Here is a 27,528-nt window from a genome sequence, read left to right as displayed (position 1 = left end):
GTGTCACGAGACAACACTCGCTCCATGATTATCCGCGGAAGGTCTAACTTGAGTGTAGTATCGCGTGACAACTAAAACTCGAGACAACACTCGGTTTAGCCTCCGCACTACATCCTAGAAAATGGCCATGGATGGGTTTGGTTATCTACGGTTCATAGCGTCATAGAACAATTAGAAGCAAAGTGCCTAAACGCGACAACACGCGCCGACAACATCACCCCCAAAATGCCTCAGCTATGTGGGATTGATCGCATAATCCAAAACACGAGGCAACCCCCGGAATGAATGGTCGATTATATCCCTCCTAAATCCTAAGTTCACTCAGCCCGGGTGCAGGACTTTTGATATTCTCACCCCACACGTTTGCAAGAATTTAAACATTTATTCACATAGGAAAGCAAGTAAAAGAAACAAGTAAAAATGCAAGCGCAAGCGTGGAAATAAAGACTAGGCGTAACTCTCGAATCTCCCCAGTGAAGTCGCCAGCTGTTTTATCTTGGTTTTCGGGTGTCAAACATTGATTACGTTTGAACCTTTTTAAACCGGTGATATCTTATTTTTTCTTGGGAAGGGAAAAAGTAAGCAAAACCCTTGAGAATCGAGGTCCGGGAGTTGTTTTCGCTACGGGAAGGTGTTAGGCACCCATAACGACTATAGTATCCTATAGGAACCGTCTTTAATTTCTACGCGCGCGCTTTATTTTTAAATGCTATTTTGAAAAATGTTATTAAAACCTAAAGTTTGCTAGAGGAAGAATTGGAGGGAGAAGAATGTTTTTGAATTTTTATTTTATTTGAATTGAAGGAATTTTGTTCCTTGCCTACGTACCCGTTTAAGGGATCAAATCCACCGTAGTTCTCTCTCAAAAAAATGTTTTTTGCTTTTGTTGGTTGATTTTAAGTTTGAAAATGGATTTTGAAGAATAGAAAGAGGCCTCAAGGGCATGAGATTAGGAAATAGTGAGGTTGAATTAGTGAATTGCAAAATATGGTCAAAGTAGGATTAGAGTTCATTGAAGTTTGATTAAGAAAATGGAAAAGAAAATACAATGGGATGTTGGATCCCAAGGTTTATTTGGAAAAGATTTGAGTAAAGTTGTTCACATTTGTTTGGAAAATTGATTTTTTCTAAGTATAAGTCCTAGGCATTCATCTAAACATACAATCCTAAACATACATCTAAACATGCATATTCTAGCTATATAGTGATGTGTGTGCATGTGTCGGTGCTTGTGTCGGTGTACATCATTAGAGTCCATTGTCCTTTACATCATACCCTAGATCCATTCTATGGCCTCTTTGCCAAGCAATTAAAAGCATGGAAGTAAGATATTACAAAAGCTCCTAAGTGTCACATTCTAACTTTAGTACAAATTAAATTGCAAGAAAAATAGAAATGAATATGGGATGAAATGGAGATGCTTAAGATGAATATGAAACATGAAATGAAAAGGTTAGTAGCACATGATAATATCAAAAGAAATAAAGCAAGAGAAGCACTAAAATATGAAGGGTAGAAAATGAGTGCAAACATGGCCAAAATTTGTGCCTAGAGTGCAAGAACCATATGACCTATAATTCTCACATTCCAATACACTTTAAAGGTTTAGAATCAGGTCTTGGAATGAGGATTAAGGCAACATGATTTACTTGGCAACTTAAAGCAAATTTTAAGCGCATTTGCATTATTTAACTACACAATGCCTTGCAAGCTACGTAACTAATCAAGATTCACATGTATGCAATAAAATCAAACACAAACAGTAGCAACAAACCCACAAAATCATCTAATATGCATCACAAACAATTATCAAGAATTTGAAATAGAATTTGGACAAAATTTTCATGAATTTTCAAACAATTAAGGAAATAAAGCAAGAAAATGCAATAATATTTTTCATCAAGATTTTCAGTAAACAAAATGCATAAAAACACCACAAAAATTAACAAGAACATGTACAAAAATTTATAGAATTTTCCAAGTAATTTTGATCATGAACAGAGGTGTAAAAAGCAAAACAGTGTTAGGAAATAGCAAAGATGCATGAGGAAAACGAAAATCTGCACAAAAGGAGGTTCAGGCCCAAACTGAGATGGATCCTGGATCATCCAAACGCACCAGGGGCGTTGGATTGATCCAGTACCTCTCAACCCTAGATCTAACGGTCAAGAAGTCATGAAGGCGCATGGTATGGTACTGACGCGCGCGCGTGGGATCATAGAGCAGGTATATAAGCAAAATCAAAGGGGAAACCTCACAATTCTCACTCCTTTCTCTCTCTACAATGTTCTTAGAGAGAGAGAGAGTCTGCAGACTCTCTCTTCTCCGACCTAAGGCCGGTCATCTTCAACCTTTCTCCGACGCGGTGGCCGGCGGTGGCGCCGCCGCGTCGGAGCCCTAAACCGCCCAGAACTCAGACTTAAACACATATTTCTAAAGCTCTTCTTCTCCTCTACTCGATTCTGAGGCTTGTTTCTCAAAGAAACTTACGAATCAGAGTAGATCGGACTTTTACTTCACGGTTTTGATGCTTCTTTTTGTTAACTCTTCTTCTTTTTCTCTTATTCGAAAGGTTTTTGCAAGAAAACTCTTAAAATGCTCCGATCTACTTTGATTCATAGCCACAGCGCATGTATGAAGCTAATTGTTCAGGATTTTCGAAAGAAAACGTGAAAAGGAAGAGATTGATAGTTTGATACCTGTGTTTTGGACTGGTGAAGTGACGAACGAAGAAGATTTTGAGTTCTTCGATTGTCCTTCCTCTGGTGAACTTCGTATCCTTTCCCTTCTTCTGCTACGGCTTCGAATTCGAACTTTTTCCCTCTTCTTCTTCAAATCCTTCGTGATCACGAAGAGTTCGTCGTTATTGATGAATCTTCGTTGGAATTGCGAAGGTGAGCTTGATGATGAAGATTCTTCAGAATCTCTGAAAGCTTCTTCCTCTTCCTTGCGAATTCGTTTGTTTTTTTTGTGGAATAGATGCGGAATTCTATGTTGTGTGATGTTTTTGATTCGGTTATGGCTTGAATTTGATGAGAATTGATGAGTTTGGTGATAACTGAATTCGGTTAGGGTTTTTGGATGATGAATTTGTTCATCATGTTCTTGAGCTTTTTCTGGATTTTTTTTGTGGTGTTGATTCGTTTTTTGTGGAGAGAGAGAGAGTGAGAAGTGTTATTGATGATGTGTTGAAATCTGAATGGCACTGCAATGATTGGAGCCTTTTATAGGCTGCCAAGTGTATTACTGGACCAATGCAAAGGCGCCACCTGGACATGGACTTTGTAACAAACTCTTGGACAAATGGACAAATGAGAAACTGACACGTGTACAGACCTGATGACTTGGACAAAAAGGACTAAAATACAATTTTTTTTAGGAATTTTAGGACTAAAAACAAAAATAAAAATGAATTAAAATTGGTAATTGGAAAATAACGTAAAGTGAAACGATTAAAATTTGACAAAACGGACTAAAACGAACCAATGGCCTAAATGAGGTACTTTAAAGTACCTCTCTGCCGAAATTTCGTGTGAAATGACCAAAATGCCCCTGGGGCTGAAAACGACTAAAAAATGACTCAGATGCAGTTGAAAAATGGATTTTTTGACAGAGATTGAATCAAAGACTCATACAAGCAAAATTAAAAGACTCAGAGACAGTTTTTAGGATTTAAACAGTACTTTGACACTTGAAAAGACTAAAATGCCCCTAGGGGCAAAACTGACTCAAAAATGACTTCAAATGCAATTTTTAAAATGGATTTAGACATAGAATGAAACAGAGACTTATTCACACTACTTGAAAGGACTCAAACAAAATTTTGAAAGACTGAGAGAAATTTGACATAGGAAATGACTAAAATACCCTTGCATGTGAATTTTTGCAAACAATATTGAAATAAAATGCAGAGAAAGATGCAATTGATCAGAGACAGTTCAAATGACTTATAATGCAAGAAAAGAAAAATTGACTAGTATTTTTAGGTCCAAAATTAGGGTATAACAGGTGGTGTTTTAGGAGTGTCTTTTATGATGTTTATTTTTGGGTGTTCCGTCTATATACGGCGCCTTTTGTTTGTATTCAATCACCAGCCATTGTTCTTCTTGAGCATGATCGAGTTTTTAATAAAATTTGTTGTTTCAAAGAAAAAACTAGCTTTAAGAAACCACAGGTCCATAACCATGAACTCATATGATGGGACTACAGATCTTGTTGAGTATATTTAAAACACTGAACCTATCCTGAACAAATACATGAGTACGACAGTAAAGTAAGGGCTTCTCGCCCTAGTGCTAAAAAAAGGGCGTGATATGACCTGGTATAATTTCTTCCTCGAAAATCCATGGATTCATGTGAAGAGTTGTGCCAGTTCACTGCACTGTGTCTCCAGTCGTAGACCATAGCAATCCTAAAAGCTTATATCGAAGGAAAGAACAAACTACTCAGGGATTAAATTGAGTGCTTAAGTAAAGAAGTTATTCAAGTTTGAAAAACTGATGACAAACTGAATATGTATTTACTAGAAAGATGTCTTGTAAGAGAAACTAACGTCGCCAAGACCATATGAGTCGAAGAACAAAGGAATCTGAACAATTCATTGAACAAAACCAAGACCTGTACAGCATACACGAGAGAAAGCTCAGCGATATGTTAAGATGGAAGTCTCGATAATTAGAGGAACCCTAAAGATGACAACTAAAATAGGCATAGAGATGACAAACCCGGAAGCAATGTTGGTATCTAACCGGTGGCTTTAGCGAATATGCACCCTTGTTGTCCACCAGGGAACTTATTCTCATGGAATATGCAAATGAAGAGTTTAACTAAAACGGAATATGATTCCCTAGATTATCCGCCATAAAGTCCGAAATTGATAAATCAAAGTACGATTGGTCTCACAAAAGCCACCGGAATAATACTGACGATTTCATCCATTTCAAGTATGCAATTGAGATACTCGTTCAATGAGGAAAATTAAATTAAATCAATACACTAGAAGAAATTCCCCTTTGGAGAGAAGGGCCCTTCCGGATTCACGTTGATTCTGAACGGACATGGTGGCCACTCTCGATGGATATATCAAAGTTGCAAGAAAATGCTTCACGGCACCACAAAAGAGATAGAACACAGTTGCCACTACAAAAATGATATAAAGAAAGCATGCACACAAAAAATATAAAGCATACAAAGATATTCAAGAAATATTACAGATAAGAGAACAAAAGGTACAAAGCTAGAGTGTAGAAAACAAAAACTAAGACAAACTAAACAACTTCTTTAACATCTTTGCCTTCAAAAGTTAAAACCCTGATCTACATCTTCGACAAAGCCATCAAGGATGGAATTTAGAAAATGAATTCCCTCGATGTTCAACTTAACATATGGATTTAGATACTTAACATGTTCTATAGAATTATTAAAGCCATGAGGAACATCTATAACGAGGTCACCCTCGAACTTAACAAGTAATTTGTATATCAGCTCATCCTGGTTCAAGTTAGAGTAAGGTTCCTGTAACATCCCAAAATTAAATAGAGGGTTTTGAAGAAAATTGTTCTAAAACTAGTAATAATATAGTTTTAAGTGAAGATTGCTTTGGAATATTATAGTTGTTCAACCCAGACTTTTAGAAAACACTTAAGTCATTAAAATGTGCTTTATAGAAATGAAATATTACACATTAACTTGCTTTAAAGCATTTCAAAATGTTTACAAAAATGACTTTGCAAATAATGTGTGTACAACTTGCACTTTAAATAACTATAAATACAACAAAGATGTCTCCCCATAAAATAACTCGAGAATGAAAGTACAGATAGACTCTAACTGTGATCCAGCTTCCTGAACTTTTGATAACAAGATTACCTGTAAAGCATGGAATCAACGTGGGGTGAGATATCAACATCTCAGTCAGTTTTCAAATCAGGATACAACATAGTATTCCCCATAAGTAGAATAAATATTACTATACTCTAGAAGATTATGATCATAACAACAAAATACTTTAATAATAATATAACCTTCCCTTTCATTTAACAATAAACATTTTATAGGCTTACTTGCCTTAGTCGATATACTTTAATATAACTAAGCTATACTAAGCACAACTGCGTCTAACCAATGTCTTATATGTGGGTAATCCTAAGTGATCGATTCTTCCAACGTAGTCTACTACGTACATTAATTGGAACTGACACCTAAGGGTTCAGCTTGTGCTCGGAGGAAGATCCTTAGCCTGACTCGACCCACGCAGCTTGTATAAATAATTAGTTGCATACACTACTACAAAATACCCCCTTTCACGAGCTATCGAGAACTCCTTTCTCACACTGTTGAAACGAAGAAGGTGAGAGCAATCAACACAGAGAGAAGCAGAGTCGAGGAAAGGTGAGCGAAGAAGAGTACAAGAGAGAGAGGGTCACGTACCGGAGTATGGGTCACGAATCGGTGCCGGAGTATGGGTCACGAATCGGTGTCGGAGATGGTGAGAGAGCAACAACAGATTGGAAATGAGTGAGTGAGATAGAGATGAGGAAGAAGGAGTTTGGTGGTGGAAGAGAACAACTACGCGGCAGAGAAGAAGGAGTTCGATGGAGAAGAGGTTTTCAGTCTTTGATGGAGAAGAGATACAAGTACGATTGCCTTTTGTGAGGTACATTTCGTTTTTTTTAATATATTTTGATAAACCCCCAAACATAGCGTTTGCATAAAAACGCCAACTATACCCCCCATCCAATAATAGCGTTCACTAGGAAGCGCTATCTTTGCGAAGCTAAATAATAGCGTTTTCCTAAAAGCGCTATCTGATCTATATTTTTGAGTAGTTTTCTTAGCGCCCACCCAAAAACGCTATGAAAGGCTTGTGGGTTGCCTTTTTAATAGCATTTATATAAAAACGCTATTAAAATTGCGCTATTAATAGCCAAAATTGTGGTAGTGATATACCGCAACCCCTAGTAGTATAAATACAATGGTCTGCTTAGCTATACTTCACACAATAAGTAAATACTATAAGTCAATTATCATTAATTATTTTTTACTGCACAATGCAAGACATTATGTTTACTCTCTTCTAGATCAAGTTTCATAATCATGATCAACTTCTAAATAATAACAAGTTTAGATATAAAGCTCTTACAATACCATCATAATATATTGATTAAATAAATATTCTTATACCCTAACACTAATAGCATAATTCTACAACAATAAGTTCATTAAACACTATACGTACATACATATCCTCTAAATAAATTTGCAAACAGTTGTCTCCTTTTTTGGGTCCATAAAATGTAAACCACAAAAAAAAAAAAAGTGTTTAACTAATAATGACTTTATTTTTTAATAAGTTTCATTTAAAAAAAAAAAAAAAAAAACCATCACACCTCTTTCAACTTTTCTTTATACTATAAAATCTCCTATATTTCTAAATATGGTAAAGGTCCATGTTTCGGTCGTTATTAATATACCCCATCTTTTTATAATATTTTTTATACTTGTCATTTTTTTTAGTAGTGCAAGCAATGTTCACTCTAACATTTTCTTAGTCTCACTCTATTATAAATTTACGCTTGTCACATAGAAATTTTCGGAATTTACATGAGTTTTTTTTCAAAGGCGGAAAGAGTGATTACTGAAAAGACAATATTAAAGTGGGTTTTATACTAGCACTTCTATTTCCTCTAGTTTCCTGGTGTGAAGACATGCTTGTTTGCATGGGAAACGATAATTAGTTATTTTTGACTGTTTTTTTAAGGGTGTTGCTAATCGGTGCCCTAGGGCACGGGTTAAGAAGCAATAAATGAATAGATCTTACGTCAATTATAGTGATAAATAAGTTAACAAATTAAAATTAAAAAAAGTTGTATTTAATACTCTGTCAAATTTCCTTTTCCATTACATATTTACATTCCTGTATTCTTTTAATTTCTTAACAATTTTTTTCCGTAAATTTTTGGCTTAAATAGTGCTTCGGTCCCTGCAAATATGGCCCGGTTGAGTTTTGGTCCTTGTAAAATAAAAATTCAGAAATCAGTCCCTGCAAAATTTTCTGTCTTTTAAAAAAGTCCCTGGGCCCACTGTAGCTGCTAGGTGGCACTCCGATGCTGACGTGGCACATGCTGACTGTGCATAATTGCCCACGTGGCATCTGACGTGGCATATAAATTAATTTAAAAATTTAAAAACAATTTAAAAACAATGTGGAAATTAACTTTTGAAATAAAAAAATCGAAAAAATAAAAAAAATTATTTTTTTAAAATAAAAAATATGGATTTTAATTTTACAAATTAAAAAAAAATTAGAATTTTTGTTTGAAAATTATAAAAACAAATCTGAAAATTATAAAAAAAATTCGAAAAAAATCTGAAAATTATAAAAAAATTTCGAAAAATCTAAAAATAAATTTAAAAATCATAAAAAATTTCCGAAAAAAATCTGAAAATTATAAAAAATTTCCGAAAAATCTGAAAATAAATTTAAAAATCATAAAAAAATTCTGAAAAATTCTAAGCCTTTGTTTAATTACTTATTTGATCGTTCAATTCAGGAGGGAACATACCAAATGGAGCTAATGTAATGGCTTCTAAAAGCAAATTTGATGAAAAGATAGAGCCATCTTCTGCAAAAATTATTTTTTCCTAATATTTGGAAAATATATTTTATTTTTTAATTCTGGATTTTTTTTTCCAAATTTTGGAAAATGCATTTTAATTTTTTTAAATATAAATTAATAGTTTTTAATATTGAAAAAAATCTGAAGATAAATTTCCTAATTTTTTTTAAAATTTTCAAAAAAAGCTATGTACCTTTTTGTTTTTTTTTATTTACGAAAATTAATTTCCGAAAAAATAACGTTTTTCCCAATAGTCTTTGATGAAAATTCTAATTTTAAAAAAAATATTTTTTTCAGAAATTTCAGAATATATAATATTCAAAAAATTAATTTTATACAAAAAAAATAAATTCAGAAAATTATTTTAATATTTTAAAATTTATTTTCAGAGTTTTTAAAATATTGTTTTAAAATTTAATATTCGGAAATTTTTTATAATTTTCAGATTTTTTACGGAAATTTTTTATGATTTTTAAATTTATTTTTAGATTTTTTGAAATTTTTTTATAATTTTCAGATTTTTTTCGAAATTTTTTTATAATTTTCAGATTTGTTTTTATAATTTTCAAAAAAAAATTAATTTTTTTAAATTTGTAAAATTAAAATCCATATTTTTTATTTAAAAAAAATAATTTTTTTTTATTTTTTCCATTTTTTATTTCAAAAATTAATTTCCAGATTTTTTAAATTGTTTTTACATTTTTAAATTAATTTATATGCCACGTCAGATGCCACGTGGGCAATTATGCACAGTCATCATGTGCCACGTCAGCATTGGAGTGCCACCTAGCAGCTTCAGTGGGCCCAGGGACTTTTTTAAAAGACATAAAATTTTGCAGGGACTGATATCTGAATTTTTATTTTGCAAGGACCAAAACTCAACCGGGCCATATTTGCATGGACCGAAGCACTATTTAAGCCTAAATTTTTTGTGAATCATTTTTTTCTTTCAAACCAATTCATGGAAAACCTATGCATAATTAGCAACATATTCAATTAAAATAAAATCTAAAATAAATTAACAATTTCAAAGATAAAACATAACCTATTAAAATATCATACAACCTCTAAAAAAAAAATCAAATACAAAATCTTCTTCAAAACAAAATAGGATTCCATGCTTGTATCACAAAATAGGAAATTTGATAGAGTATTGAATGCACATTTTTCTTATTTTAATTAGTTGACTTATTTATCACTTTAATTAAGATAAAACAAGGGAGATCTGTTCATTAATTGCTCCTTAACCAGTGCCCTTGGGGCAGTGGATAGAATTACCCTCTTTTTTTTTTTTAAATAGATAGATAAATATTAAGATAGACGAGTACAAAAAAATCTATATATATATATATATATATATATATATATATATATATATACATATATACATACACACACACACACACACACACACACTATATATAAAGAAAACTACCCCTTTCAGCACACTTTTGGGTTGCACTTTTCTTTCTAAAAATACCCTTAATTTTTAATACAAATAACACATGTAACAAATAGATAATAGATAATAATAAATTTAATTTAAGGAGAAAACTTACACACAATTTCTTATGAAATGTTCTTATTGTTAGCCAATTATAAAATAACACGTGGATTATTAATCCATGTCACTAATCGTCCCCATTAACCCTCTTTTACCCCCGTTAACTACGAACAAACTCACAAAAAACTAGCACAAAACAAAAACTCATGTTACTTTTTTATCAGCCGATTTTATGTTATACATCTATGTTGTTCTTGTTCCCCTCAATACAACCGACAAAGATTGTCAAGTATTTTCATATCCCTTCCACAAAAAACAGTATTTCCATATTATTTTATTACTTCAAAAAAAAAATAGTATTTCCATATTATTTTATTATTTTATTAATATAAGTTACTCTTCCTTAGCCTTTGATCAATTGTAACAAACGTGAGCAAAAAATAATGGTAAAGATTGAACTTTAAATCCTCTAAAAAAAGATTATTAACAAACGTGAGTAAAAAATAATATTAAAAATTGGACTTTAAATGCTCTAAGAAAAAGATTAGTACCAAATGTGAGCAAAAATTATTGTTAAAGATTGGACTTTAAATCCTCTAAAAAAAAGATTAGTAACAAACGTGAGCAAAAAATAATGTTAAAGATTGAACTTTAAATCCTCTAAAAAAATATTAGGACTCAAAATATTTTAGAAAAAGATTTGTTAGCATTATATTAAATATTAATTATCAATCTACACAAAAAAAAAATATTAATTATCAATCAGTTTCCAGGAGAATAACATAATTTGTTGTCATTTGACAAGGTTGAAGGGGATACTCATAACTTATATCAACCGGAATTCCTAAACTCAATTGCTCAAGGAAGTATCCCACTACATATTTTGAAGGTAAAAAAAGGTGCACCTTTGATGTTGTTGCGAAACATAAACCCTAGATATGGCCTGTGTAATGGGACACGATTGTTATGTCGTGGTTTCTTTAAGAATATGTTGGATGTGAAAATCCTAACATGAAGCAATGCTGGAAAAAGAGCATTCTTGCCCAGAATTAAATTAAAAACAAATGTGAGTTCAGGACTTCCCTTTGCGCTTAGTAGAAAATAATTTCCCGTTAGACTAAGTTTTGCTATTATCATAAATAAGTCACAAGGGCAGACCATTCCCAATGTCGAAATCTATCTTCCACGACAAGTTTTCAGGTCAATTATATGTAGCTTTATCAAGAGGAGTTTCTCAAAATTAAACAAAAGTTCTCATTAAAGACGGGAAAATAGAAGGAGAATATGGAGACTTTACGAAAAATGTAGTTTTTAAAGATATTCGTTTATCATAATCATAGCAATGTTTCTTTTACATAACATGTCATTTATACATTTATGTTATGATGTTACTAATTACTATTAGAATAAATAATAAATGATCAATATTTTATCTTAATTTTATATGCAGGCAAACTAAAATATGTTGAGTTCAAAAATAATTTTGTTATATGCCTTGACAATATTTTGTTTATAAATCAATATATCAATAATTTCCATTAATATTTAAAAATTTAAAAATTTTAATCAAAATTATACAAACAAACATTATAAAATATAATCACAAGCGTTAGCGTAGTAGAAAGAGCAGACAGACGGGCACGATAGTGCCCGTCTTTCCGCTAGTATATATAAATTAAAGATAGTTACGCAACCCTAATTCCCGTTTTTTTACTATCAAACCAATTTTTCCCCTCCATTTTTTGTCATATCAAACCAATTTCTCCCTCATACTCTTACCCCACATCTCTTCTTGCAATTCAACCAGATAATTATGTATCGCCGTTACACTTTCGTTACATATTGATTGGCAAGATATTCCATTACCAATTAATGAGACTAATGCTCTTAGACATAGTTTTAACATCATTACCAATGAATGAAAGAGTTACAACTAGAATTATTTCAAAAGACATGAGTTACTTGACATTGATTTTGCTCTTTAATCATTTTCAATTATTTCAAAAGACATGAGTTAGTTGATGTAACGCCCAATTGAAAGTGTCTAGAATATTCAAATGTGCGCTATAACTGATATTGGATACATTAATTATATAATACAGAAATGACATCAAGTCGAAAGTTTAGATACAACGATAACCCAAGTCATATGTTACATTGCTACACACCAAAGTTTTTCTATACAAGTCTAGCTACAATAGTTCATAACTAGACAACTCAAGATATAACATATGCTTCAACTATATCTACACCAAGTTGGATCCACGCAAACACGGTCAATCCAAAGCTTTTTATTTACCTTTTCCTCGAGTAACCTGTGAACCTGAACAAATAATGAGAGGGATGAGACATAATGCCTCAGTGAATTGTTTCTAACCCTAGGCTAGTGATAACCTCGGGGAAAAACTACGGTTATCACGTGTCTAAGATACAACCTACCGGTTGATTATACGTGTGTGGTCTCGTTGACTAGACGGTTGTTCTTACAAAATCCGTCATAGTTTCTTTAATCTTAACAAGGTCTTGCTTATCTATACGTGTCATGGCGGCCAAGGGGAAAGTCTAAAACCGCTATACCAAGATACGCTCTTCGCATCGAGATACATATATCAATCATGTCATGTCTCTTAGTCGGACGATTAAATAAAACCTAACTCGTCATCGGCAAACTTTCTTTACTTGCTTTCTAAACTTGTACATAACTAACATCTTATCATATACATAAGCATAAATAAATATGTTCAAACATTAAGTTAGTGGTTAGCGTTGAACAATCAAGAATTTCTGAATTCATTTTACAGATTAGTCCCAGGTGGAGTAACCCCGGAAGTTAATCCCTTACTACCGGTGAAAGGCCTAGCTAGGGCACACCGGACTCCCTTAGTGACGTGTGGGTCCCTTACGGCTTACCTCGTTCCCCTTGGAGAACCTTTTATATCCAACCCTGGAAGGAATACAAAAGACAAGACACCTTTACTTCTTAATGGTCTTGACCATACAATTCTTGTTTTAAACTTCCTTGAATGAAATTCCTAATCGTTCTCAACTTAGTATGATTAAAATTTCATGTGTGCTATTCTATTTCTCTGCATACTAGGCCAAGGCTCTAAATTTATTCCCTTGCTAGTTCATGTCTATCCCGTATACATATGAGGAGAGACTCTCTCGTAGGATTTGTATTGATGTATTAAATTATGCGCTTCTCGTACGTTTCCATACCTTTCTAATTAAGAAATCTAGGGTTGCATGATTGTTTGTTCATGTGAAGAGGGTTTCCTATTGTTTTTAAAGAGATTTAATGTTGAACTCAAGTGTTTGAATGATGCTATAAGTAAAGAATCAAAGAGGCGTAAGCGAATGCCGGTGCAAGAATTGCTAATAGCGAAACGTCCCTGAGAGTCCAGAGACTTTCGCTATTAGCGAAATCTGGAAAATGGCACGCTGCTGAACTCGCTATTAGCGTATGCCTCTATTTGTGCTAGGAAAATTTCGCTAATGGCGTGATAATTTTGCCATTAGCGACTTTCTTGAGTCCAATTTGCAGAATTTCGAAATTTGCATGGAAAAACCCTCAATCAAGACCTGTTTGCAACCCTAAACAACCAGAAAGTATGGCAAACATATAAATTTCAAACATAGCACATATATTTCATCTACTACCAACTTATATAATCTTGAATCTCAAGCATGGCAAATTATACATGTTCTAATTATTGGCTCATAAGGATTATAACTAACATAACACAACCCAAGGGGAAGGAATAATTGTAACAGCCCAGGTGGGTCCCACACTCAGCCGTCCCACTACCCCGGCACTGTTACTCACAAGCTTAATCACTATCCCCCTCCTCTAGTAGTGTTTTTGCCTCCCGTGGGAATCGGACCTAGTACCTGGGGATAAGTACTACTTCAATGCATTCCCACTACCAATTGAGCTAAGCTCAATTGGTAGTGGGAATGCATTGAAGTAGTACTTATCCCCAGGTACTAGGTTCGATTCCCACGGGAGGCAAAAACACTACTAGAGGAGGGGGGTAGTGATTAAGCTTGTGAGTAACAGTGCCGGGGTAGTGGGACGGCTGAGTGTGGGACCCACCTGGGCTGTTACAATACTAGCTAAGAACTCACTTTGAAGTGTTGAAGTTGATTACAAGTCTTCCTACACCAAAACCCTAGAATCACCACTCTTGATTGAGAAAGAAAACAAGATGAAGATGCTTGTTCCTATGTACCCAAAGTTTGCTTGACCTCTTGCTTAGGAAACTTTGAACAAAGATTGAGTAAAAGGGTGAAGAATTGGATCGATCTCCTAGAGATGGAGGAGACCAAGAATGTTTGAAAAACCTAGAGAGAGAAACTTGAGGGAATAATGAAGATTTTGGGGTCAAAAGTCTTTATATACCCCTCAAGCACAAAAGTCTAAAGTGCCCTTATCTTAAACTCGCACACAAAACATCGTTGAAAGATAATACGTCTCTAAATATTAAGCGGAATATTACAGTTGAATTTATATTGAGTCCTTTTGTAGGCATATATATGATATGGAAGCAGTAAAGAGAAATGATTATAGGTTGATTATTTAACAATTCCTTAGTATTGTAATATTCTCTTCTGTCCTCTCTGCCATGTGTTTGAGATGCTTTTAGTGCCTTAAGAAGATTCACTTTATCCTTTTTCTCATTTCCAATTTCCAACCTGTAAGTGTGCGATGGTGTTCGCTATCATGCATTTTTCCAGCCAGCTAGCAAGGACCCAAATGTTATAAACCTTTTAACGGACATTAGATAACTCAAATTCTTATACAAATCGCTGTAATTAGTCATCGCATTAGGGTCCTTTTGACCTGATTCCAAACTCGGAGCAAGAATCTCTCCTCAAAGCATTTGATCATTGAGTCAAGAATCTGAAAAGAGTCATGATTATGAACATGATATATATCATTAAGTTAATGTTCTTTGACTAATGTTCTTTTATTGGACAACCGTTAAAAATCCATTTTTTATAATGGCATATGACTAATGTTTTCTTTTTCATAATCTTTTTTTATTCCAACATAATCGAAGAGGTGAAAATTCAACTAACATCTGAAAGTGAGCATGTTAGTACAATTGAGCCTGAAAATTCGATATCTCATTGTAATGCAAAGTTTGTTGAAAATCTTGATGGGGGTAGTTTAGAGTTGAACTAATTATTATTGAGTCTAGCTATTAAGCGAGTTTGAATCATTTCCATCCATCATTATTTGAGACTAATTTGAATTTTATTTTTGCCAAGGGCTAAATTAGATCACAAAATAACTGTCACTGACTAATTTGTGTCTTTAGAGTTCACATAATACACTAAATCTTTCTTCCCCTTATAGTTTGAATTCAAACCTTGGTTCGGTCATCTATTACTATTCGCTAGAGAAAATCCAAATGGTGTTTCTAGTTTCTATTTTACGGAAAAAAATATATTTCTTTAGCCAAACAATCAATAATTTCTTTTTTTTTTATAAGAAAGGTAAACTTTTTTTTTTTTTGACTAAATGCTTTTGCTAAAATTCAAAAATAATAAATTACCCTAACATTTCTTTTATACTATTTTATGTATACCCTTTTTTACCCAAAAACAATTCTACATTTATTGTTTTTGACAGAGCCCAAAAGTAATTCTACATGAAAATCCTTACCTTTTATATTTCAAATATTTTATAATACCCTTAATCCTTTTTTACAAAATTAGTTATAATACCCTTAATACTTTTTTTACAAAATTAATTTAATTTCCTAATCTATGATTTTCCACATTAGATCATTATTCTTATTTTATTTTTTTATCAAATATGGACAGTATTGTGCAGTGGGTTCAAAACATAATCGAATGATGTGATACAAAAAGTCTTAATAACCATTTTTTTTACAAAAAAAATCTTAATTTTGTTGGTGTTTAAAAATATACCTAATGTGCATTTACTCTAGGCTTATAAATTGAGGTTTTTTATTCAACTTTAGTTATCATATTATATACTACAAGAAAATAAAGCATAATATAGAGAAAAGGTATGGCAAGGAGTGAGAGGAAAGAGATTGTTTTAATTTTCGTGATGATGATGGTAGTTGTGGCACATGCTAACGATTATGCACACGAAGAGTCATTCGCTAGAGCAATTTGTGCTTTGAAGTGTCCCTTTAAATGTAAAGGCAATATAGAAAATTATGCAGGTTGTCTTGTTACCTGTGAATTGTTATGTGCTCATAAAACATCAAAAGCTGATTATGATTGTGCAACTAATTGTGTCATTTTCAAGTCTGCTAACGCCAACAATGGTATTTTTACTTCTTTTTTTTCCTCTTACATTATATATTGTTGTCAAGTCAATCTTATACGTAAATTATATTTGGTTTACCTAATTATGTTTCTTATAATAATTGACTATTTTTGCAGATGCTCGTGATGTTAGTGCCTACGTGAATCCATGCATTGAAGTTTGCAAGAATAAATAATATGTTATATGAGACGATCAATGTTACGGGAAAATGTTGAAAAATAAGTTGTATTTACAATTTGATAGTTATGTATGGTCGGTGTAAAATTTAATTTACTACAAATATAACAAATCAAATCTCATATTAGTAATATTTTTTTGGGCCCTTCTTTTTTTTGATAAGCTAAAAAGTTTTAAAAGAAATATATAACAACACGAAACAAAAGGACGTAAACATAACCCAAGAAAAGAAAATATTAAAGTGGGTTTTATACTAGCACTTCTATTTCCTCTAATTTCCTACCTAGTGGGTGTGAAGACATGCTTGTTTGCATGGGAAGCGGTAATTAGTTATTTCATTGTTTTTTTTTAAATAGATAGATAAATATTATGATGGAAGAGTACAAAAAAATTTATATGTATATATATATATATATATATATATATATATATATATTATCTATAAATTAAAGACAGTTACGCAACCCTAATTCCCGGTTTTTTACTATCAAACCAATTTTTCCCCTCCATTTTTTGTCATATCAAACCAATTTCTCCCTCATCTTCTTACCCCACATCTCTTCTGGCAATTCAACCAGATAATTATGTATCTTCGTTACATATTGATTTGCAAGATATTCTATTACCAAATAATGAGACTAATGCTCTTAGACATAATTTTAACATCATTAACAATGAATGAAAGAGTTACAATTGGAATTATTTCAAAAGACATGAGTTACTTGACATTGATTTTGCTCTTTAATCGTTTTCAATGATTCTTCCTATTGTTCTAATTCTCTAATTTATATTGAGTCCTATTGTAGGCATATATATGATATGGAAGCAGTAAAGAGAAATTATTATAGGTTGATTATTTAACAATGGGAAATGCTAACTTGTGCCCTTAAAGCACAAGTTAATGATTCAAATATATAAATTATTTATTGAACTGTGTGCATTATATTTAATCTTTAACTTTTTAACGAATTGAATGCACAAAAGTCTAGAGATCATTTCTTCTTTTGGGTTTCTTAACATGTACCCTTAGGTCACAAGTTAACACTACCCTTTAACAATTCCTTAGTATTGTAATATTCTCTTATGTCCTTTCTGGCATGTGTTTGAGATGCTTTTAGTGCCTTAAGAAGTTTCACTTTATCCTTTATATCATTTCCAATTTCCAACCAGTAAGTGTGCGATGGTTTTCGCTATCATGCACTTTTCCTGCCAGCTAGCAAGGACCCAAATGTTATAAACCTTTTAACGGACATTAGATAATCCGAATTCTTATACGAATCGCTGTAATCAGTCATAGCATTTGGGTCCTTCTGACCTGATTCCAAACTCGGAGCAGGAATCTCTCCTCAAAGTTTTTGATCACTGAGTCAAGAATCCGAAAAGAGTCATGATTATGAACATGATATATATCATCAAGTTAATGTTCTTTGACTAATGTTCTTTTATTGGACAACCGTTAAAAATCTTTTTGTTATAATGGCATATGACTAATGTTTTCCTTTTCATAATCATTTTTTATTCCAACATAATCGAAGAGGTGAAAATTCAACTAACATCTGAAAGTGAGCATGTTAGTGCAATTGAGCCTAAAAATTCGATATCTCATTGTAATGCTAAGTTTCTTGAAAATCTTGATGGGGGTAGTTCGATGGATACTGGAACCACATGCGCTGATAGCGAATAAATCAGAAGCCAAGGAGGAGAGCTACCTCTTGCCAACCTAATAAATTTTGGTCTACTATGTCAGGGTAATGGAATGTTGAATGGTTCAATGATAGGAGCCAAGGAAATGTCAGTTTAGTTATATCACAAAAATTAAAAGGTAACGCTATAACTCAGACAACAATGGGTAGAGGTCTGCGTAAAAGCAAACATCGAAGGACATGGACTGAGGCACTATAACACTCTGTAGTTTCCAGCGGTAAACTTGTTTGTGTAAAAGTAAAATAAATCATTTGGTGTCGCACCAATAAAAAAAGTTTAAAAGCAATAACACTTTAGGGAAGCGACTAAAAACACTTAGTTGATCTCAAGAATAACAACGTGATTTAGAACAATGAATCAGTTATGGCATGCTTTGAAAATATATAGAGAGATATAGCTTTCTATAGTTTCTTAGCAATCAAGTGATATTCAGGGTTTCTCAATTCAAACCGTCATGCTTAGTTTGTGGTGACATTCCTCTTGGGGTACACTATTTTCACAACAATTAGCATGCCCAAATTTAGGTTAGGTCTGAGTGGTATTTCTCATGGAGAGGGTGAGCCTTTTGCCTATGACAAGAATTCTCAATAGATATTTTCCCATTGTCTGCAAAGATCTATGTTAATATCAAGATGTCATTTAAGTTCCCATCTCTTTTCAATATTAGTGAAGTAAATCATATTAATCAAACAGTTCTGTTCTACCCTTCTTTCTGTCTGAGGGAATTTTGCAGTAAATGTAATTGTGGTCACAAAGTAAAGAAGAGATTAATGAAAAATAATAGCTACATTATTAGAGAAAAAATATCTAAGAGAAGATTACAACCATGGATGGAGAAATGTGATCTCTTCGCATCACTCACCTAAGTAATTATAACTCTCCTCTCTAAGAACAGGCACACATGCTCATATACGAAAGAGATGATATCGCGAGAACTCTACTGGTTGCTAACCCCATTTAGAACTTGATCGCTCTATTCAAAACAATGAAATTTTATGGTACAAGTCCAACCACTACAAGTTGTTCCCTTTAGTCATTTCTCCTATCAGATATTGTCCTTGTCTTATCCTCATGGTACTCAGCATATTCATTTATTCATTGTACTACAATAATTAGAGACAGCTCATCGAACTTCGTCAACATGTAATGGCAAACAAAGGTCCCAATAGTTCATACACTTGTATGACGGTACCGAACGACCTAGCACTCTGTATCTCCCTACATCGCCAGAATCCTTCTGTGTTGTATCTTTCAATATCGACACAGCAAATATTCAATATGTTTCACCAAATCAACTATAAGAAGCATTACTAGCTCAAAATGACTAAATAATAATAAGAACTGAATATAAGCCTAAATAGACATTGATTATATGCTATAGGCCATGCAATCACTCAAAACCTCATAAATTATGGTTGTAGAATTTTGTTGTTTTTTTTGTACGTTACATGTGTTTTCATATTTTCAAATTGGGGTGTAGAACTCGAAGCAAGTTTAGAGTTGAACTAATTATTATTGAGTCTAGCTATTAAGCGAGTTTGAATCATTTCCATCCATCATTATTTGAGACTAATTTGAATTTTATTTTTGCCAAGGGCAAAACTAGATCACGAAATAACTGTCACCGACTAATTTGTGTCTTTAGAGTTCACACAATACACTAAATCTTTTTTCCCCTTATAGTTTGAATTCAAACCTTGGTTCGGTCATCTAATACTATTCGCTAGAGAAAATCCATATGGTGTTCCTAGTTTCTATTTTACGGAAAAAATTATTTCTTTAGCCAAACCATCAATAATTTCTTTTTTTTCTAAGAAACTTAAACTTTTTTTCTCTTTTTTGACTAAATGCTTTTGCTAAAATTCTAAAATAATAAATTCCCCTAACATTTCTTTTAAACTATTTTATGTATACCCTTTTTTACCCAAAAGTAATTCTACATTTATTGTTTTTGACAGAGCCCAAAAGTAATTCTACATGAAAATCCTTACCTTTTATATTTCAAATATTTTATAATACCCTTAATCCTTTTTTTACAAAATTAATTTAATTTCCTAATCTATGATTTTCCACATTAGATCATTATTCTTATTTTATTTTTTTATCAAATATGGACAGTATTGTGCAGTGGGTTCAAAACATAATCAAATGATGTGATACAAAAAGTCTTAATAACCATTTTTTTTACAAAAAAAATCTTAATTTTGTTGGTGTTTAAAAATATACCTAATGTGCATTTACTCTAGGCTTATAAATTGAGGTTTTTTATTCAACTTTAGTTATCATATTATATACTACAAGAAAATAAAGCATAATATAGAGAAAAGGTATGGCAAGGAGTGAGAGGAAAGAGATTATTTTAATTTTCGTGATGATGATGGTAGTTGTGGCACATGCTAACGATTCTGCACACGAAGAGTCATTCGCTGGAGCAATTTGTGCTTTGAAGTGTCCCTTTAAATGTAAAGGCAATATAGAAAATTATGCAGGTTGTCTTGTTACCTGTGAATTGTTATGTGCTCATAAAACATCAAAAGCTGATTATGATTGTGCAACTAATTGTGTCATTTTCAAGTCTGTTAACGCCAACAGTGGTATTTTTGCTTCTTTTTCTTTATCTCTTACATTATATATTGTTGTCAAGTCAATCTTATACGTAAATTATATTTGGTTTACCGAATTATGTTTCTTATAATAATTGACTATTTTTGCAGATGCTCGTGATGTTAGTGCCTACGTGAATCCATGCATTGAAGTTTGCAAGAATAAATAATATGTTATATGAGACGATCTATGTTACTGGAAAATGTTGAAAAATAAGTTGTATTTACAATTTGATAGTTATTTATGGTCGGTGTAAAATTTAATTTACTACAAATACAACAAATCAAATCTCATATTAGTAATATTTTTTTGGGCCCTTTTTTTTTATAAGCTAAAAAGTTTTAAAAGAAATATATAACAACACGAAACAAAAGGACATAAACATAACCCAAGAAAAGAAAATTAAATAATAAAAATAAAAAATAAAAAGCTTTTCACTTTAAACATATTTTTTTAACCCTTTTGAGCGGTTATTTTATGATTGTGATTCCTTTTGTATATCAATCTATATATAAAAGTTGCCCCAAGCCAATTTTGAAGCCCTAATTTTTCCTAAACCCTAATGACTAAAATTTCTGTTTTACCCCTAACCTAAATTTTACCCCTAACCTAAATTTCCTGTTTCACGAACTACTGCATCTCATCGTGCCTTTCCTTTTCATTTCCTCCCTCCTCTCATCGAGCAACATCATGCCTTTCCTTTTCATTTCCTCCCTCCTCTCATCGACCAAACATGACTCGCCGGCGACAACACCTACATCTCCTCTCTTCTCTGTCACCACCAAATACAACTCCTCCGTCTTCGACCCAATTTCACCGTCGCATTCCGTCTAGGTTCGAAGATTCCAGATCCGACAACTCCCATCCTTCTGCTCAATTCGTTTATTGTTGTTTTCCAAGTTTTGATTTTCGGAATAGAGGCTGTTAATCGGCCTATTACAACAACAATCTGTGAATTGGGCAGAGGCAACGTAACAGTTAGAGGGATCGCGGTGGATTACGGTGGTAGAGAAAGGAAATCACGGCGGAGTTAACGGAGGGAGATAGGGTCTCGCTAATCTGTTTCCATTACCGATTCAAAAAGGTTTGATTTCAATTCCATCCAAATCTTAGCGTTTCCAGCTAAATTTGCAGGTTCTGTTCATGGTTTAAAAAAAATATTAATTTTAATTTTTTGTTGAAATTAGATGAAAACAAAAATAAGACAAAATCTGAACCTGATCTGTGTTTGGAGGCTATCGAAGGCATGGATTGTTATCATTAAATGTGATTAAAATGAACACACCAATGCTAGGAGGGTATGCATTTCTTATTGTTGTCTTAGGTGTCTCATTTTAGAGCTTATTTTTGTGATTTCTTTTATAATTCTTTATTGAAATTTATATTTGGTACTTGATTGAGTTGTTTAGTTGATTGAAATCAGAATAAAAAGTGAATGAGTTCACATACAATTGTTTTTTGTTCCATTTTCAAGTAAAAAGTACTACTTTTGATGACATAAAGACTATACGATGCATAAACTACCTCAGCACGTTGTCGAGGCACGTTGTCGATGTCTGTATGACATAAACTGCCTCAACACGTTGTCGAGGTCTGTATGATGCAAGGATACTCACGCTTACACCAGTCATGCACTTATCTCTCAAAAATATCAGGCCTGCTATTGTTATTTTTATTCTCTTTTTTTTCTTTTTTTACTTGGCATCGTAGGAGCACAATTATATGTTTGTCTATAAGAAAACCAATGAATGACACAATCACAGGTTCACGCATCCCAGTTTTAGAAATTGTTTCTATATTTCAAGCATCCAAGTTTAATCTGATTGATTTTATGCAAACTAACCCAAATTAGTTTGTTTATTGTTGTTTGTTAAAACATTGTTATAGGTGAATCTATCAGATTTTTATCTATATTTTTCTAAATTAGACCCTCTTGATTTAAATTCTTTATGTGACAAAGGGATTCAAATTTAAGAATTTATTGATTTTATGAATCACAGGTTTGGAAGGAGGAATCACTTAAAGGAAAATATTTAGATGATGAAGAAGCACATGAGCAAAAAACTCCCAAGTTGAGAGGTATGATTTAACAAATAATATCTTGAAAAATTTACATGTATAAATTTATTTATAACATCTTTAGTTTTGCAGCAATGCATTCTTAAAACTTTTGTACATCTCTAGGGGAAAAATAAATAATACCATTCTTAGCAATTTAGCTTTACACTTTTGAATATAAATAAATACATTATAGTCGTGAAAAACTATTCAGTTGCATCCTATGTAATATAAATTGTGCTTCTCTAAATTCTGATATTAGAATATCGTGTTTGCAGAAATTCATTGTGGTAAGTAAGCAACAACCAAGAGGCGGTAGTTGCTCTTCAAGGTTTAAAAGGTTTGTTGATTACTATATTTAATTTACCATGAACAAAAATGCAATTGTTTTTGTTTCTTAACCAAACTCACGAAACCTCTTATTTTTTGTTTTTGTTTGTAACTATGCCATTATCACACTAACAGATCAAATTGTTTATGGCGTTGCGTCTAACGAGTTTATACCAATGAACCTGTCAAAACCGCGAACATGCCACATGGAGTTTGACATCTCTAATGTAAGTGACATTGCCTTATCATTAGAGTTTCTTTATTTTGGTTGCACTAATAATCAAAGTTTTTTCTTCGGATAAGTATGTGATTAACTAATGATGTGAGAATGAAAAGCATTTTGATTTGGAGAAGTTTAGTTCTATTGTTTTGTTTTGAATGCATAACTTCAAGGATTCATTTGCTTTACACTCTTTTATACGTTACTCACACATGCTTTACACTCTTTTATACGATCCTCACACATGTTGTTCTCTGTAAAAAAAATAAAATAATTATCATCGTGCAATATTAGCACTGATGTTGTGACAATGAAACCATATGATATAAGCATGAATATAGCATATGATGCATTTGCTTTAAGAATAGTTAGGGAGATAAAAACGGGACATTGGTCTGCAGTTTAGAGCCATCTTTTTTTTTTTCACATTGTATTATCTATAAGAAAACAAGACATGTATTGCTTACACCTTTGCTAAGTTTATCTTTCACTCAAAGTTTGCTTACTACCATGTATTAAAGTTATGTGTATAAAACCTATCAATATTAATATGTTGTTTGATATTATCAATGTGATGAATTTGTTTAGTCATTGAAATTTTTAATTATATATGCAGCTAAGTTTTATCGTCAGATCAAATAAAAAGATTTTGAAAGTTGAATTTGTATCTAGCTTTCTTAAAGCAAAATACTAATTAAAAATCTTGCTCCTGTTTTGTTTTTGTTTGCTGTTGTGCATAATTCTACAGATTAGGACTTCGTTTTTCGACAAAGTTTCAAAATAAATATGCTGCTCCTGTGTTGTTGTGTTTTTCCGCTGCTGTTTTTATATTTTAGGGTGCGCTTCTGTTTATTGCCCTGCTGTTTTTTGGTCTGGCTGTGCATTTTTTAAAAGGTTTTTTTTTTGTCATTAAATCAAGTTTCATTTGTCCTAATTGTGCAGCCTATAAAGTTTTTTTGTACTTAGTGTTGGTGTTTAATTTGGCAAAGGATCTGAGCTGTTTGACTGTTAATCAATTTGGTTCTGATAAAGTGTATTTTTTAATCAAAATAATATTCTATGATTTCTATCTTATCTAAGCTCTGCTTAAAGCTTAGTGACAAAATATGCTTAAAGCTCATTGTAATTAAATAATGGGTTAGATGACATGTTTAGTACTTTTTGTTGGTTAATTTTATATGTTAAATGATTGTTTGTGATATCTGGTTTAGGGAGTTGTAATGACACATGGTTTAGAATAGTTATAATGACACATATAGTTTAGACATATGTGTTTTAATTACTCCAATCAGGAAATTGTATCTTAACTATTCACTTTTGTGAATGTTTCTTTGAGGATTGAAGAAGAAGCAAGAAGCGTATAGAGAAATGATTCTCGCCAAGTTCAAATTGACTTAGGTAGTGCATGTTCCTTTCTTCAAGGTAACTGTTCCTGCCTAATATTGTTTATGACATGTCTGTGGATCAGACATGTGAGACTGTTGTTAAAGTTGGGCAGGTAATGTATATGTTTTGTACCGGTGATACACATTTCAATAGGAATGTGTGGGTTGCGCCGTCGTAGAATAGTTCCCAAGTAAATTTTAAAACATGTCCCATTAGTTGAATGCTCATAATTGATAAGTTCAATGTTTATAATTTGCAGAATCAGCGCTTAGAGTCACTAATTACATTATCATACTTATAGGATAAGAAGATAAAGGCATTTGACATGGCAACTCGGAGACTAATAAGGTCCTACAATCATGATAGTTTTTTTGGAGAACCTATAAAGGTGAGCTTCAGTGTTTGAAAAGATTGTAAATATTCTTTATCAGGAGCTAATAATGTTAACAGGTTATAATGGATCCTAGCTGCACATATGTGGTCTGCTGATTCTCTAACAAGTCCATCTGCATCTATGACTTTATGACTGGAGAGATGGTTGCCAAGGCCACAGGACATGCTGAAATTGTTACTGGTGTCATCTTCTTGCCTGATTGCAAGCATTTAGTTTCAGTGAGTTACTTTCATGTTTAATGTGACACACACTGTTATATCACATTCCTATAATATCCTTTTGCCTTTTATTTAATTTGGTCCTTTGTTTTTTAAATCAGAACATCCAATGGTTATTGTTCTGTGTGCACCAATGGACCATTTTTCAAGTGGTCCTTGCTATGCATTTCCTTCATTATCTATAGCTACTGTTAACTAAAATAATACATAAATTATTGAAAAAGTAAATTAACAAGTCTCAAAAACATACATGGTTTTCAAGTAAACTAACGGCTATATAATTAACAATTGTATATCTCAAATAATTTTTCTTTCCATGTTGAACCAAATTGACCAAAAATAATTGTTTCAAGTACTATATTGGTCGTGTTTGTTCTATTGAGTTATTGCAGGGTGTTAGAGCTTGCAGCGTGGAAAATTTTGTCGCATATGTTCTCTGTCATTTGGTTAGTTGGCTGCAAAAATAGTTCATTGCAATGTTTATGAAAATTTAATTCATTGACGTGGTGTCATTTGGTTAGTTGGAGGTCAAGAGTAGGTGTGTTTGCAGTGGTGATTAAATTCGAGGATAGAGGTTAATGTTTGTTGTAAAAGTTCTCTCAATATGTTAAAGGGTGTTGTGATTATTTAGATCGTAATAGGTTGGTATTTTTGCCTTATTGTTGTTAGTGTTTGTGCATCAAAGCTTATCAGCTTAGATCATTTTGCAAGGTTTCTTTTGGCATCAGATGTAATTGAATTTGATGTAAATTTGGTGAACTTTGTTTTTGTCATATCCAAAGTATGCCTCATGATTTGGATTTTGATTGAGTTTAATAATGCATTTGCGATTTCAAAAAATGTTACTCCCTTTATCTCAAAATAATTGTCTCTTTAGTATTTTTTTATCTCAAAATAATTGTCATTTTAGAATAACTTTTTGCAACTACCTATACTCACTGTGTAGCTCAACTCTAACCGACTCGTGCTATCGCACGAGATAAACGTCTAGCCCAATATATTGACATTATCTTAACGTCGGTACTCTTCCTTCTCATTCTATTGTTCACTCATACTCACATTCATTCAACCAGTTAGATTTTGCAGATTCTTAGAATTGAAATTGAAAATGATTTGGGAGTACTTATTAGTTATTTTGTTAAGTTGTTGTTGTTTTTGGATTTCCAAACTGTTAAATTTGAATCTCCAAATTCTATCATTTACCGAAGTTGTTACTAGGTTGAGTCACGACCAGGTCGCTCTCTTTAAGACGTTTCGTGGCACTACCCAAAGTTGTGCAAGGTAGACTATCAACCACGCCGCCTCCAGGATAAAACAAGCCCAGCTACAACTGTTCGATTAACTACTGCACTGTAGATAAATCGTTCGAGAATTACACCCTCAAAATATGGTTCAATCGTTTGATCGAAGCCACTCGATACGGTACGTAACCGCTCTATTCGAAACCGTTCAAATTAATATGGTATTATTACCATTCTATTATGGTGCTGAGACCACTCAAATATGGTGTTACCACCATTCTAACTTCTCCAAAACATGAATATGGCACTACGACCACTCAAATATGGTGATACCACCATTTCTCCTTAAAATTATTAAAATAATATATATACTGTTAAGATCATTCTTTAATATGATCTTAATAGCACTCTATATTCCGAAGAATCATATATTATCGAAGGGAATATGAACCTAAGACCAAGGGACTATGGTCTTAAGAACACTCTTAATACCGAAGGGACAGAAAGGAGTAGAAGAAGAAGAACGATTTGTTAAAATCGAAAGGGAGAAGAGAGAAAACCGCACAGGAAGCATCAACTGTGAGATTTTGGTGTGAAGAATGAGTGGGGCGAGCTCTCCTTTTATAGGCAGAGTTACTTGGGGATTAAGTTTGCTTAATCCTTAAGCAAACGCGTTTTACGCGTGACTTGGGGATTAAGTTTGCTTAATCCTCAAGCAAACGTGTTTTCTTAATTGGAAATATCCGGAAGCTTCTGGATACGGG

At 32.7% G+C, this 27,528-nt stretch overlaps 1 long non-coding RNA gene across 5 annotated transcripts; it reads left to right on the top strand.

The window, feature by feature from the left end:
* Positions 1–21,589: 21,589 nt before the first annotated feature.
* LOC146946032 (uncharacterized) lies at positions 21,590–26,323 on the top strand. 5 transcript variants are annotated; one of them, XR_015026583.1, is made up of 9 exons: positions 21,590–22,001; positions 22,105–22,215; positions 22,918–22,996; positions 23,254–23,315; positions 23,441–23,532; positions 24,870–24,947; positions 25,171–25,299; positions 25,362–25,523; positions 25,916–26,323. It is a non-coding gene; the product is annotated as an uncharacterized LOC146946032 (long non-coding RNA). The 5 variants fall into 5 exon arrangements; XR_015026585.1 differs by having other exon boundaries at positions 25,213–25,299; positions 25,362–26,323; XR_015026582.1 differs by having other exon boundaries at positions 25,362–26,323.
* Positions 26,324–27,528: the final 1,205 nt, after the last annotated feature.

This window comes from Medicago sativa, chromosome 2 (assembly GCF_051527215.1).
Source record: "Medicago sativa cultivar Bolivia chromosome 2, Bolivia_mono, whole genome shotgun sequence".
NCBI lineage: Eukaryota > Viridiplantae > Streptophyta > Magnoliopsida > Fabales > Fabaceae > Medicago > Medicago sativa.
The sequence above is the reverse complement of the archived record's forward strand: the minus strand, read 5'-3'. Positions and strand labels throughout refer to the sequence as shown.